We start from the raw sequence: 10715 nt of genomic DNA, 5'->3' as shown, positions 1-10715 counted from the left end.
GTGCGAGGAATTCCCTGCCTTTTAGTGAATTTGTCTGCGCTTTCTTGGGCGTCTTTGTGAAACCTCTTTTATTGCCTTATTAAGAAGTAAAGCTGGTTAATTACAGTTTTTTCCTGAAAAGCTTTATCCATCGTGGAAATACTGCTGAAAGGGAAGGCTGCTCACTTGGAAATATTCCTTTGTCACCGTTTGAATCATTGTTATTTATAAGACTGCATTTTCAGTGTGTCACACTGTTCTCTTTTTACCTTCCATGAAAAGTATTTAATCGTTTTGAGATTGTTCAGCATTTTTGGGGAAAAAAATATTTAGAGTCAAAAATACATAATTTTATGAAATGATGTTTTAAATATTTTTCTGATTAATTTTAATCAATGGAAAATTATGTCCTTCAAAACCAGAAAGTTATCTGGTGTGTACTGGAGCCTGGGAATCGCTAAGGGAGAGCAATGCTCCACTTTGTGTCATATACCTTTCCAGAGGCTGGCTGGGGATCTCCAGCCCTCCACCATCTGAAGTTTAGGGACAGACCTACATTTAGAGCCAAGGTTTTGCTGTTATTCTGTTCAGACAAGGACTGTGATTTTAGTGAACTTGTGGCTCTGTTTTATTCTGCTGCACTTTTATTTATACCTTGTGCTTGCATTGCAGATTCAAATCTGTCATTTTTTTGCAGGATTTTTTATTATGGGATTATGGTTCTGTTGTGTTGTCAGCCACTAACAGATGGCTTAGTTCTTTAATATAACAGTTATTTGATGTATGTATCTATCTAAACAAAGTACCTGATGGATATCTGCTACTGGAAAAACAAATTGTTATCACTGTTATTGAAGGTAATAGAAATATTTTAAAGCAAAATTTATCACGTGAGATTTGAATTTTTATACAATACAGTGACAGGTTAAAATAAAAGAGGCAAGCTAAAATAGTGAAACATTCAGGTGATTTTTCTTCAGATCTGTGCAGAGGCTCTTCTAAACACTGGTAAATGTTCCTGGTATATTTCTGAAAAAGTAAAAGCATGAGCACCATAATCAGTTGCAATATTTCTAATTCTCATCCAGAGCATGTCAATGCAAAAGTAGTGTATAACCCAAGAAATATGAGCTGTGTTCAGGCATTTGCATTGAAAAGAGTCAAGTTCCACTAGTTGGTATTTCAGAACTGCAGACAGCTGCAGTCATAGTACTTTGGAATAAGACAATTCCTTTATGAAACTCTCTCTTGAGATTTGTAACCATACTTGAAATTTTCTTTAGAAGTCGGGTTTTGATAAAGAGGTGTCTTCTAAGCTTCATCCAGCTGACAACTTCTCATATTAAAAGCTCTTCCATCCTTCATGGTAATTGAAGAATGTTGTCCTAAGACAGGAAGAAAATACACACATGCAGTTCAAATAGATTCAGTTAAATTTTTTTGTGTGTGGACTAATAGAAGGAAGCATCTGGTCCTCCTGGTAGTCTGTGTGTTATAGACTCTTCAGTCTACATGAATATAACTTAAAAGATGAGGCATAAGTGTAATTGATGAGTCACACTGTAATGTCATCAAATGCGTTTGCTAGAGCAGTGTTTCCAGTTGGCAATTCACCGCTTGTTCGCAGTCTCTCTAGAAGATATTCTGCTCACTGGACCAGATGAGAAAGAGAACACTTTTTCTACCATTTCCATGGCCAAATAGCCTCAAGCCAGTTCTCTTACCACTAATTTTGATTGAAGCAGAAACTGCTGTCTGTGTCTGTCTTCACTGTACTCTTGGAATTTTGACTAAAACCTAGATGTATTATGTAATTGTTTCTGCCTAGCATCTTGTTCATGGAAATAAGATTATTGTGTGCTGACAATTGAACTGTAAGGGACAATCTATGACAATACATTTAAGTTAGGTTTTCTTTTTATTTCTAACATTTCAATGTGCTTTTTTTCCTTCCCTCCCTAAGAAATTAAATGAAAGTAACAAAATTAGATGTTCTGTAGGATCTCTGAAAAAATAACATCGTCCTGTTTTCTTCTGAGTCAGTATTATATAAAGCTCTTTCTACTTTGCAATAACCATTTGGCCTTCCTCATTCCTTGCATCTCCTTCTGTCTCTCCTTGTCTATCATTAACAGGTACAGAATTTCAAAAAAATTTACCTAGATCACAATTTCTAATGTATTGTTGGGAGTTACTCATCTGTTTTTACATTCTGTTCTGTGGAAATCTTCATGTGGAAAGATAGTCTGATAATACAGTGTTGTCTGTAATATCCTTTAATTCCAGATCATAATCAGTCATTTCTCAGCCCTCCCATCTCTACAGAGACTTTCTGCTCAGTAGGAACTTCTAAAACCAGAATAATTTTGTCCAAAAGATTTAATCTTGGTTTTGTATCAATATTGTGAAACATTGATCCTTCTATCTAATCTAATGGTTCATTTGCTGAGACAAATGACTCACTTCCTACATGGGCCTGGAAATAATTTAACTCTTCTTATTAATAAGGTGAATGTAATTAATAGATATAATTGAGTAGCATGAAGAAGTGAACTATTGGATTATACAAAACTTTAAAGAAACTGTAGATCATAGATAGCATCATAGACTCACAGAATATGTTGAGTTAGGAGGGAACCATTAGGATCATCAAGTACAACGCTGTTCCTCACAGAATTACCTAAAACTAAACTGTGTGACAAAGAGCATCATCCAGACCCTCCCTGAGCTCTGACAGGCTTGGTGCCGCGGCCTCTTCCCTGGGAGGCCATTCCAGTGACCAGATTCCCTCTCAGGCAAGGTACATCTGCTGATGCACCTTCAATGCCTCTCCTTGTGTGCTCTGCTGGTCTCCAGAGAGGGGAGATCAGAACTTGCCCTTGCTGCCCTCCTTAGGGCAGATGAGCCCAAACAAAGCCACCCCTCAGTCTCTTCTTCAGGCCGAACAGTGCTGTCCATGATGCTATTGCCTCTACTAGAAATATCTAGTTTTGTTTTTCATCTTTTTTTATTTAATATGAGAAATGCAAAACTTGAAGCCGTTTGAAAAAGGAAGTGTTGAGTGTTGATGTTCTCTTTTATTTTTGTTTGTTTGGCTTTGGGGTTTTTGTGTGTGCATGTGTGTTTTGGCTGCAATAAAAAACCCCTATCTGCTAAATGAATGTTATCCTCATTACTAGAGCTTAAAAATCCCAGAGGAGAAGCTCAAGTGCACTAAAGCCATTGTTCAACCACACAGTAAGAGGCAGCTCCTACTTCTGCAAGGCTGGAGTCAAAACAGATGAAACAGTGTTCCACTATCCCTCTCTGATAGAAAGGCTGGATTGAACTGACAGATTTCCTAGGTCGAGGGCAGACAAGGATTAATGCAAAACGGGAAACCCAACCAAGATCTTCTGATCCCAGCCTAGTGCCTGAGCCAGAGGACAATCCTTCTAATCATGCATAACGTGACCTTTGTTTCCATACGCAGTGCTCTTTTTCATGCCAGTGCTTCTACAACACCTTTTTGCATGGCATTCCATCTCTGCCACAGAGCTTTCCTCCTTTAGGTGCTTTTCTGGCAACATGATGGCTATGAAAGTAATCCATGTGTATCTGCACTCTTTGGACGCAGTTTTCAAAAAGGAAAGGTTTTGATAGCTATAACCTGCTCCAATGTGCAATAGTCCTGCATATTTTTTCCTTTTTTTTTTCTAATTCCTATAATCTCCTATTCCATTATTTTTTCTTTGTTTTCTGCATTTTTGCAATGTAAAATCTGTGCAAAGATGAAATGTTTAGAGCAAATTAAAAAGAATTCAAACATTCACAAAGATAGGATGTAATTGCTACATAGACTATGTGATGATCATCTGACATCTTCCTTCTACGAAACATTAACACAGAGCAAAGCAAAGCAAGGATATTTTTTAGATATGAAATTTATTTACTTCTTGTTCTGACAAAATTTTAGAAGTTGCACGTGTTCAGGCAGTGAGCACAGAGTTTACCTTTATGGACAACTGTGAAATTGTATTTGTTATCACTTTTTCTCATGAGGAGAGAACAGATGTTAGTTCAAAATAATCCTAGATCAAAACTTGCAGAACAAAAAAAGAGGATCATTGCTTAAAAATTTTTGGGAGAGACTGAAGTAATGAATTTGAGTGATTAACTACATGTCTAACAAATATTTTTCTTCCTGTTATATAAATGCTGTAACAGTTTTTTGCCTAGGAAGGGAAACCTAAAGAATGGGTATCAGGAATCTTGAAAGGGACAAGCTTGATTTAATAAAATGAAAAAGAATATTCTTCAGTAGTTTCTAGGCTTCTTATTTGTTATGGGTATGTAAAACCGCTATTTTGCTTTGCCTATAGTTAATTTAGGAAGAAAGGGGAGATGTTTTCAGAGGTACTTAAAAATAGCTGTTCCAGCAGAGATGTGCGGGGCCTGGGGACAGCTGCTAATCCAGTAATAACATTGGAAAGAGCTACAGAAAACAGAGACAAGGTCAGTCATCCTGCTGTCCTCCTTGTGTCACTGTTAGAGCAGGGACAAACCTTTCACAGAAACCTGGACCCTCTGATGCCTGACAGGTGAGGGAAGGACTGGCACGTGGGGGACACATGTTCATCACACGTCCCAGAACTTTATTGGTCCAAAAATGTCAGGTTTGAAAACTGTCCCTAGAAAGGTAACGAGGAGAGTGTACAGAGATGTGCTCCACAGCTGAGATTGTGGGGGAATCCCAGCTGCAGCTTAACCACAGTAATATCAGACCAGGATCTGGATGGATCACCCTTCACAGCAGCAAATGTCCATGTCGCAAATGTGTCACAACACATGCAGATATTTATTTGTGGATGTGATAGTAAAATTAAATTTTATTTTTCTGGTTACAAACAGAAAAGGCCTGCAACATGTGTTGATGGATTGGATCTTTGCATTAATCTTCCAGTAGACAGCCCAGAATTTAGTAAAGTATAACATTGCCCTTACTGGGACTCTTCTCTAGAATTCTGTAGATCTGCCTGTTGCCCAGAATCCCACTCATCTATGCAGAACCAATGGAAGACTTTTATCTTTTGGTATTTATTAGATTTCAGGCATCCAATCCATAGCATACTTGAATAATCAGTTTTACCGAAGAGCACTCTTTCAAGACAAACATCATCGTCAATAGTTACCAACCTACAAATTATGCAGCTGCTTTTATACACAACAAATTCTGAATAATAATCATATTTCAGAAGCATGAATTCTAGCCATGAAGCATTCTTAGATAAAACCAAGGACAAAACCTGTTGCATAAATAAATTTCTGTAAATTAATCATCTCCTCGTTATCATACTGTGCTAAGTGTCTGTGATGGGGTTACTCAGTTTATTTTGAGCACCAGCAGGCCAAGCAGTGTAAAAGTCATCTCAGTTGCCCAGGAAAATAAACAGTAGTCATAGCTCTTGGCCAGAAGTGTAGAAGACAATGCAAGTGGGATTTTGGTAAAGTATGGAGAAAATAGGCACTCTAACACCTCAGGCTGTTATCTATTATTCTGTGTAAAAGAATGCAGAGAAGGTACTTTCTACTCTGTCTCTCTCCACTTCTAATATGAAAGCTTGATGCGTTCTAATTTCCTAATTTTCAAAGAGAAGAAAGGCTAAAATCTGGTGTTTTATACTTGGTAATTGCACCAAAATCTTGTTTCATCTCTTTTTTCTCCCTTCTTACCTAAATCCTGTTTGTAAATACTTTGACCCAATTAAAATATGATATGATCTCAAAGCATATGGTAAACAATACCGAAAGTAGAGTAAGATTAAGAAGTGGTTAATACTGTTTTCTATGCAAGTTGTAGAGCTTTGTGAGCCATATAACTGATTAGTAAAAGCATGGTGCTTGCTTTGTTAGACATAAAATGGAAGTATTCTGCACAAGACTTCATCAGCCTCTCAGCAGTAACTTCAAGTGCAGATTTTGAAGTTGGTACACCCCCTTCTTCTTCCAAAATCTGCATGCTGGGGTGCCTCCGTGTGAAATGCCTTACACCAGAGTGGGAACTCTGCAGAAAGCCATAGTGGAAGATGGACCTTGTGCCAGCCAGGAGGCCAAGAGCAAAGGTAGGTAGTGCCAGCCCACACTGCATGCAGCTCTCGGAGCTAAAGCCTTGGCCTTTATATTTATATATCAGCCTGCAATTTCCACACCCCTCTGTTACAATTTCTGTTATTAATAGTGTGCCTGTTGCCCTAGAATTTCTCTACTCCCAAGCAGCAGCTGGCTTAGAATCACCCCCTTTTCAACCTTTGGTAGGAAGAGATTGGTTAGATGCCTCTAAACTGATTTGCTCTTCAGTAGTGTTTGTTGGAGAGCTGTTCTGAGGAAATCAGTAGCAACCTTAGGCCAAGTGCTAAATCTCTGCTCTCCTGGATCTAAGCCTAATCAAGTCAAAATGTTGCCCTCTTTTTTGCCTACCACTGTTTACTGACTTTTTTTAAAATATATTCCCTCCCCCCTATCTTTCTATCTGGTGCTTTGTTGGCATGCTTCTGTTGTGAGTTGTTGTTGTGGATCTCATCTGGATGTAGTAATTGAGGTTTTGGAATTTAAATCAGTGACTGAGGGGTGCCATTCTTGGCATTAGAATTCAAGATCTCACTGTCTTCTTTATGGCTTACTTTAGCAAACAGCTTCTAGTTTAGGCTGTCCACTTTTGACAACATGGGATAGCAGCTGGAAGAATTATTTATTTTATTGTGATGTTCAAAGGGAAAATAAAGGCTTTTTTCAGCCAATTTCTGGATCCTAAGAGGGCATCAGTAATGTTCATTTTTATTTTAAAGAGTCTAAGAGATCTTAAAAATTTTACACCTTGTCTAGAAGTGATGCTTCATGATTACAGATTACTACAGCCTTTCTGCTCAATGTTCTTATTCTCATTTGCTAAAGGATTTCTCTGCCTCCCAAAACTAGTCTGAAATCATGCAAGATAAAGTAGTACATGTGCAAACAATTTCTGTGAAGGCAATGGGCAATTCATGGGAGGAAGGTTATGTGTAGTCTTCAGGGCTGGGACTTAATATCTTGTAATAATCAAAATCCAGAGAGATTATTCATTACTTGTAAACACTACTGTGTATGAAACTAGCAGGGGATATCTTTGAGATATGAGGGTTTACAGTGTAAGTTCTCAGAGACAGGCTTATTTCTTCCTCTATCTTTTGTGACATATCTGCTTTTTTCAACAGTGCATGTGTAAAAGCACATTTGTACAATTTGCACCATGTCTTTTTCAAGCACTTGCTAGCAAATAGTCTGTGATGTGCCTCATGCTGGTTTGTCTTTTAAAAATAAAATAAATGTTTTGAACAGATTTGATCCCATTCACTAAAATGTTTTGAACAAAATGTTACTGGGATATGTAGGACACAGATTTACTGTCTGTTCATGCTATCTGTAATGACCCAGTAGACCAAAACACAGTTCTCTGTGGAAGTTGTTGTGGGCCATTAAGTAAATAATAATACCTATTTTATAAACTCTATAATAACTTCATATTTATTATGGGAGATCAAATTTATATGATAAAATAAAAATTCGCCTGAGTCTCCAACTAAGTCTTAAACTTCTCCAATATTGGAAAAACTTTCATTACATTCCATTTTGTCACACACATTCTCTTTATGAACATCTGATGTCAAATTGGTCTAAAATGCCAAAGTACCCAAACACTGTAATTTTTGTAGCATTTTCAGCCTAGATTTTAGAGCAGGGTCCTTGTCTAAGCTGACTTAGATAATTTAAAAAATTCTTCAACAGAGCTGGACAAGAAAATTCCTGAAATGTTCATGGAATTACAAAACACAGCAATTAACAAAACTAATTGCTCTGAATTCTCTGAATTCCCTGTAAGGCATGAATTTTGAGAGCTCCATTCCAGGAGCTATATTGGAACATTTTAAAATATTTAATGTGTTTTTCCCCCCGAGGTATAGGGCAGGACTCTGGTCCCCATGTTTTATGAAGGAGAATCTGAATCACAGAAGTTAGAATCTATCTCTCCTAATAATAATGTAGAAGTTAGGCACTGAGCCCAGCATATTCTCTTTGTAGGCTCTGAGGGAGGCCAGCATCCCCATTTGCAGGATTCAGCCAAACAGGGCTGTCGATGTTTGTGCTTCTGCTCAGAGCTGGGATTGGTTTGACAGAGGCTCTTGCCTCCAGTCTGTTCCTCCAGGCCCTGCAGGTGAATTTCTCGCTACTTGTGGCTGAGTTTACTTGACAAATCCAGTTGCTTTGCTCCGTAAGAGCTCCAGTGTATGACCCAGCATTACCAAGGTCAAAATCCAAGGACCCTTAGTTCACAGGTAAGGTCTTTAAACAAATGCTGCGTTATGCAGAGGCCTCAAGGTGTTTGGGGCTGTTCTGCTTCTATCTGCTGGTAGGTTTGGGTGATAAATGCCACTCAGTATTTATCAGAGTTAGCACAATTCTTACAGCAAACAGATGAGGTGCCCATGTCCGCTGCATGATCTACTTACAGTATTTAAATGTCACGTTTTCAATAGTGGCCTGTTTTCTTTGGAACATCTTTCATTTGATGATTTCATAGAGCCGAAGTTTGAATCAAATGTCAGAACCCTGTATGGAAGGTTCAGGGGAACAATGATCAGAGGACTGAATGAAGTTTGAAGCAGTCATAGGAAAAGGTAAAGGAAAAAATACAGCAAGTGATCAGTAACAAACTGAAGACTAGAATCAACTGGTATTTCCCATGAAAGGTGATTGCAGGTGAGTTAATGGATTCAGTAACACTACTGGGAAGGCTTAAATTTCTTTGGTACCAGAAGACTGACAAACATTACCACTCTTTACAGCAGTGTAGGGGGCCTCTAAGCTTGATCATTTTCACAGGCTAATTAGTGAAAACTATAAATTATGAATGCAAACATGGAAATACATGACCCACTTGAGAAGAGTCATCATGACTCCTTTAAAGTTCAGCTTTATAAGACTCTTGGCCTCCTTTGAAGGGACTACAGCACACATAAAATGAATTTATTAGTAAAGCCTACTTAATTCTAAGGGGCTTTTGGCAAAGGTTTGTTATAAAACCAGGCTGGCAATGGATAAGATAAATTATCATGGATAAATAATCAGTTAAAAATGGGAATGAAAGTCAACAGAAAAAAGAGTTTTGCATGGCTGCCTGTTGCACGTTGCAGCAATCATCGTATTCTCAGAAGACAGAAAAAGGGATGAGCGGTGGTGAAGATACAAAGTTTTGTCAGAACAAGGAAAAACTGAAGGATTTTGCAAGACTGAAAGACCTGGCAATAGAATTGCACATTAAATTCAGTATAAAATGTGAAGGGACATAATGGGAAAAGGCATTGTGGGCTCATGTAGGAAATGGTGGACTGACCAATGGCGATGACCATTCACATTCAGGACTGAAATCTGGGGTTATGATACCCGTAGAAATGTAGGTATTTTTCATGCTGTGTAAATATTTTTTAGACAGCTACTTCTTTTTGTTGCTTTTTTGTAATATATCAGATGACACTGCCAGTTTGAAAAATAAATGATCGTGTCTTTCCATCCACAGCATGCAAGTGGAATTCTGTTTAGAACATGACTGATTACAACTAAAATTGTATAGCATGACTCATCAGTTGGTAATTAGATCTCTCCTCTTACCATACCTAAGTCATGTCACCATAATCTATAATGATAAAGGAAAGAATTACTGATTTCATGCTCTTGGCAAGCAGAAGCCACAGTTTTCTAATATAGTCACAATAAGGAAATTGATAGGTTTCTCTTGTATTGACTTGCATCTTTTTACACCTTTCATTCAGAGCATTTTTGCTGTCCCTTAACTGATTTTTTTTTTCCTAATTTTCCCTTCAACTTCCTCTCTTCCATTCAGAATTCTCATCAGCGAGCAAAGACAAATGAGAATAAAGAAGGGAGCTATGGCTTCAGTATGGACAGACTTACATGAAAAAAATGCCAGAAAAGAAATTTACTGCCAGAAACCACACATTATTAAAAGTACTGCACTACTGTAAGCACTGTGTTGAAATAAGACTGGTAAACGTTGGGAGATCAGGTGCTGTCTCAACAGAGTCAGGATCTAGAGTTTGACTAACCAAAACTACAGATGAATTTAAATTTGGGAGTTGTGTGGATCTGCATTCATTTCCAAGAATTAGAATGGATAGTGTGGCTGTCATCCTCTAAACATTTTGCATATTTAACTTAGTGGGTTTTTTTATCTCATTAGCACAATTAAGAATAAGTAAAAGATGGATGTTGATTTGTGGGCAAGTTTTTCATGTCATGCAATCTGTATCAGAAGCAGTGGAATAGCCAAATTATATTAGTATGTTGAAGTACTTAGGCAACACAAGCAATGAGAGTTAAATTGATGAATACTTAACAACATCATTAGCTTTATAGCCTCTGCATGATGTAATCAAGGTGCAAATATTTTACACTGCTGTAAGCAGGAAGAAAGATGACCAAGGAGATCCCTTTTGACCCTACTTTCCTGTGCTTACTAAGAAACTAATTTAATCTAGTAGGATCAGTGTTAATCCTGATCCACATATTGTGTGCTGTGGGTCTGCTCTGAGCAGCAGCTGTAAGCACAATGCAAGAGTGCCTGGGAGAAAGGAGCCTTTGTGTTTGACTATACAGGTATCTGATCCAGTGGAAGACTGGAAGGAACAGTAGGATTCCTTTGCATT

The 10715-nt window shown here is 37.9% G+C and overlaps 1 long non-coding RNA gene across 1 annotated transcript; it reads right to left on the bottom strand.

The window, feature by feature from the left end:
• Positions 1–121: 121 nt before the first annotated feature.
• Positions 122–10224, bottom strand: LOC141727006 (uncharacterized). Its single transcript, XR_012577980.1, has 2 exons — positions 8502–10224; positions 122–1364 (listed from the first exon to the last, which is right to left on the bottom strand). It is a non-coding gene; the product is annotated as an uncharacterized LOC141727006 (long non-coding RNA).
• Between the last annotated feature and the right edge of the window lie 491 nt (positions 10225–10715).

This window comes from Zonotrichia albicollis, chromosome Z, assembly GCF_047830755.1.
Source record: "Zonotrichia albicollis isolate bZonAlb1 chromosome Z, bZonAlb1.hap1, whole genome shotgun sequence".
NCBI classification, from domain to species: domain Eukaryota; kingdom Metazoa; phylum Chordata; class Aves; order Passeriformes; family Passerellidae; genus Zonotrichia; species Zonotrichia albicollis.
The sequence above is the reverse complement of the archived record's forward strand: the minus strand, read 5'-3'. Positions and strand labels throughout refer to the sequence as shown.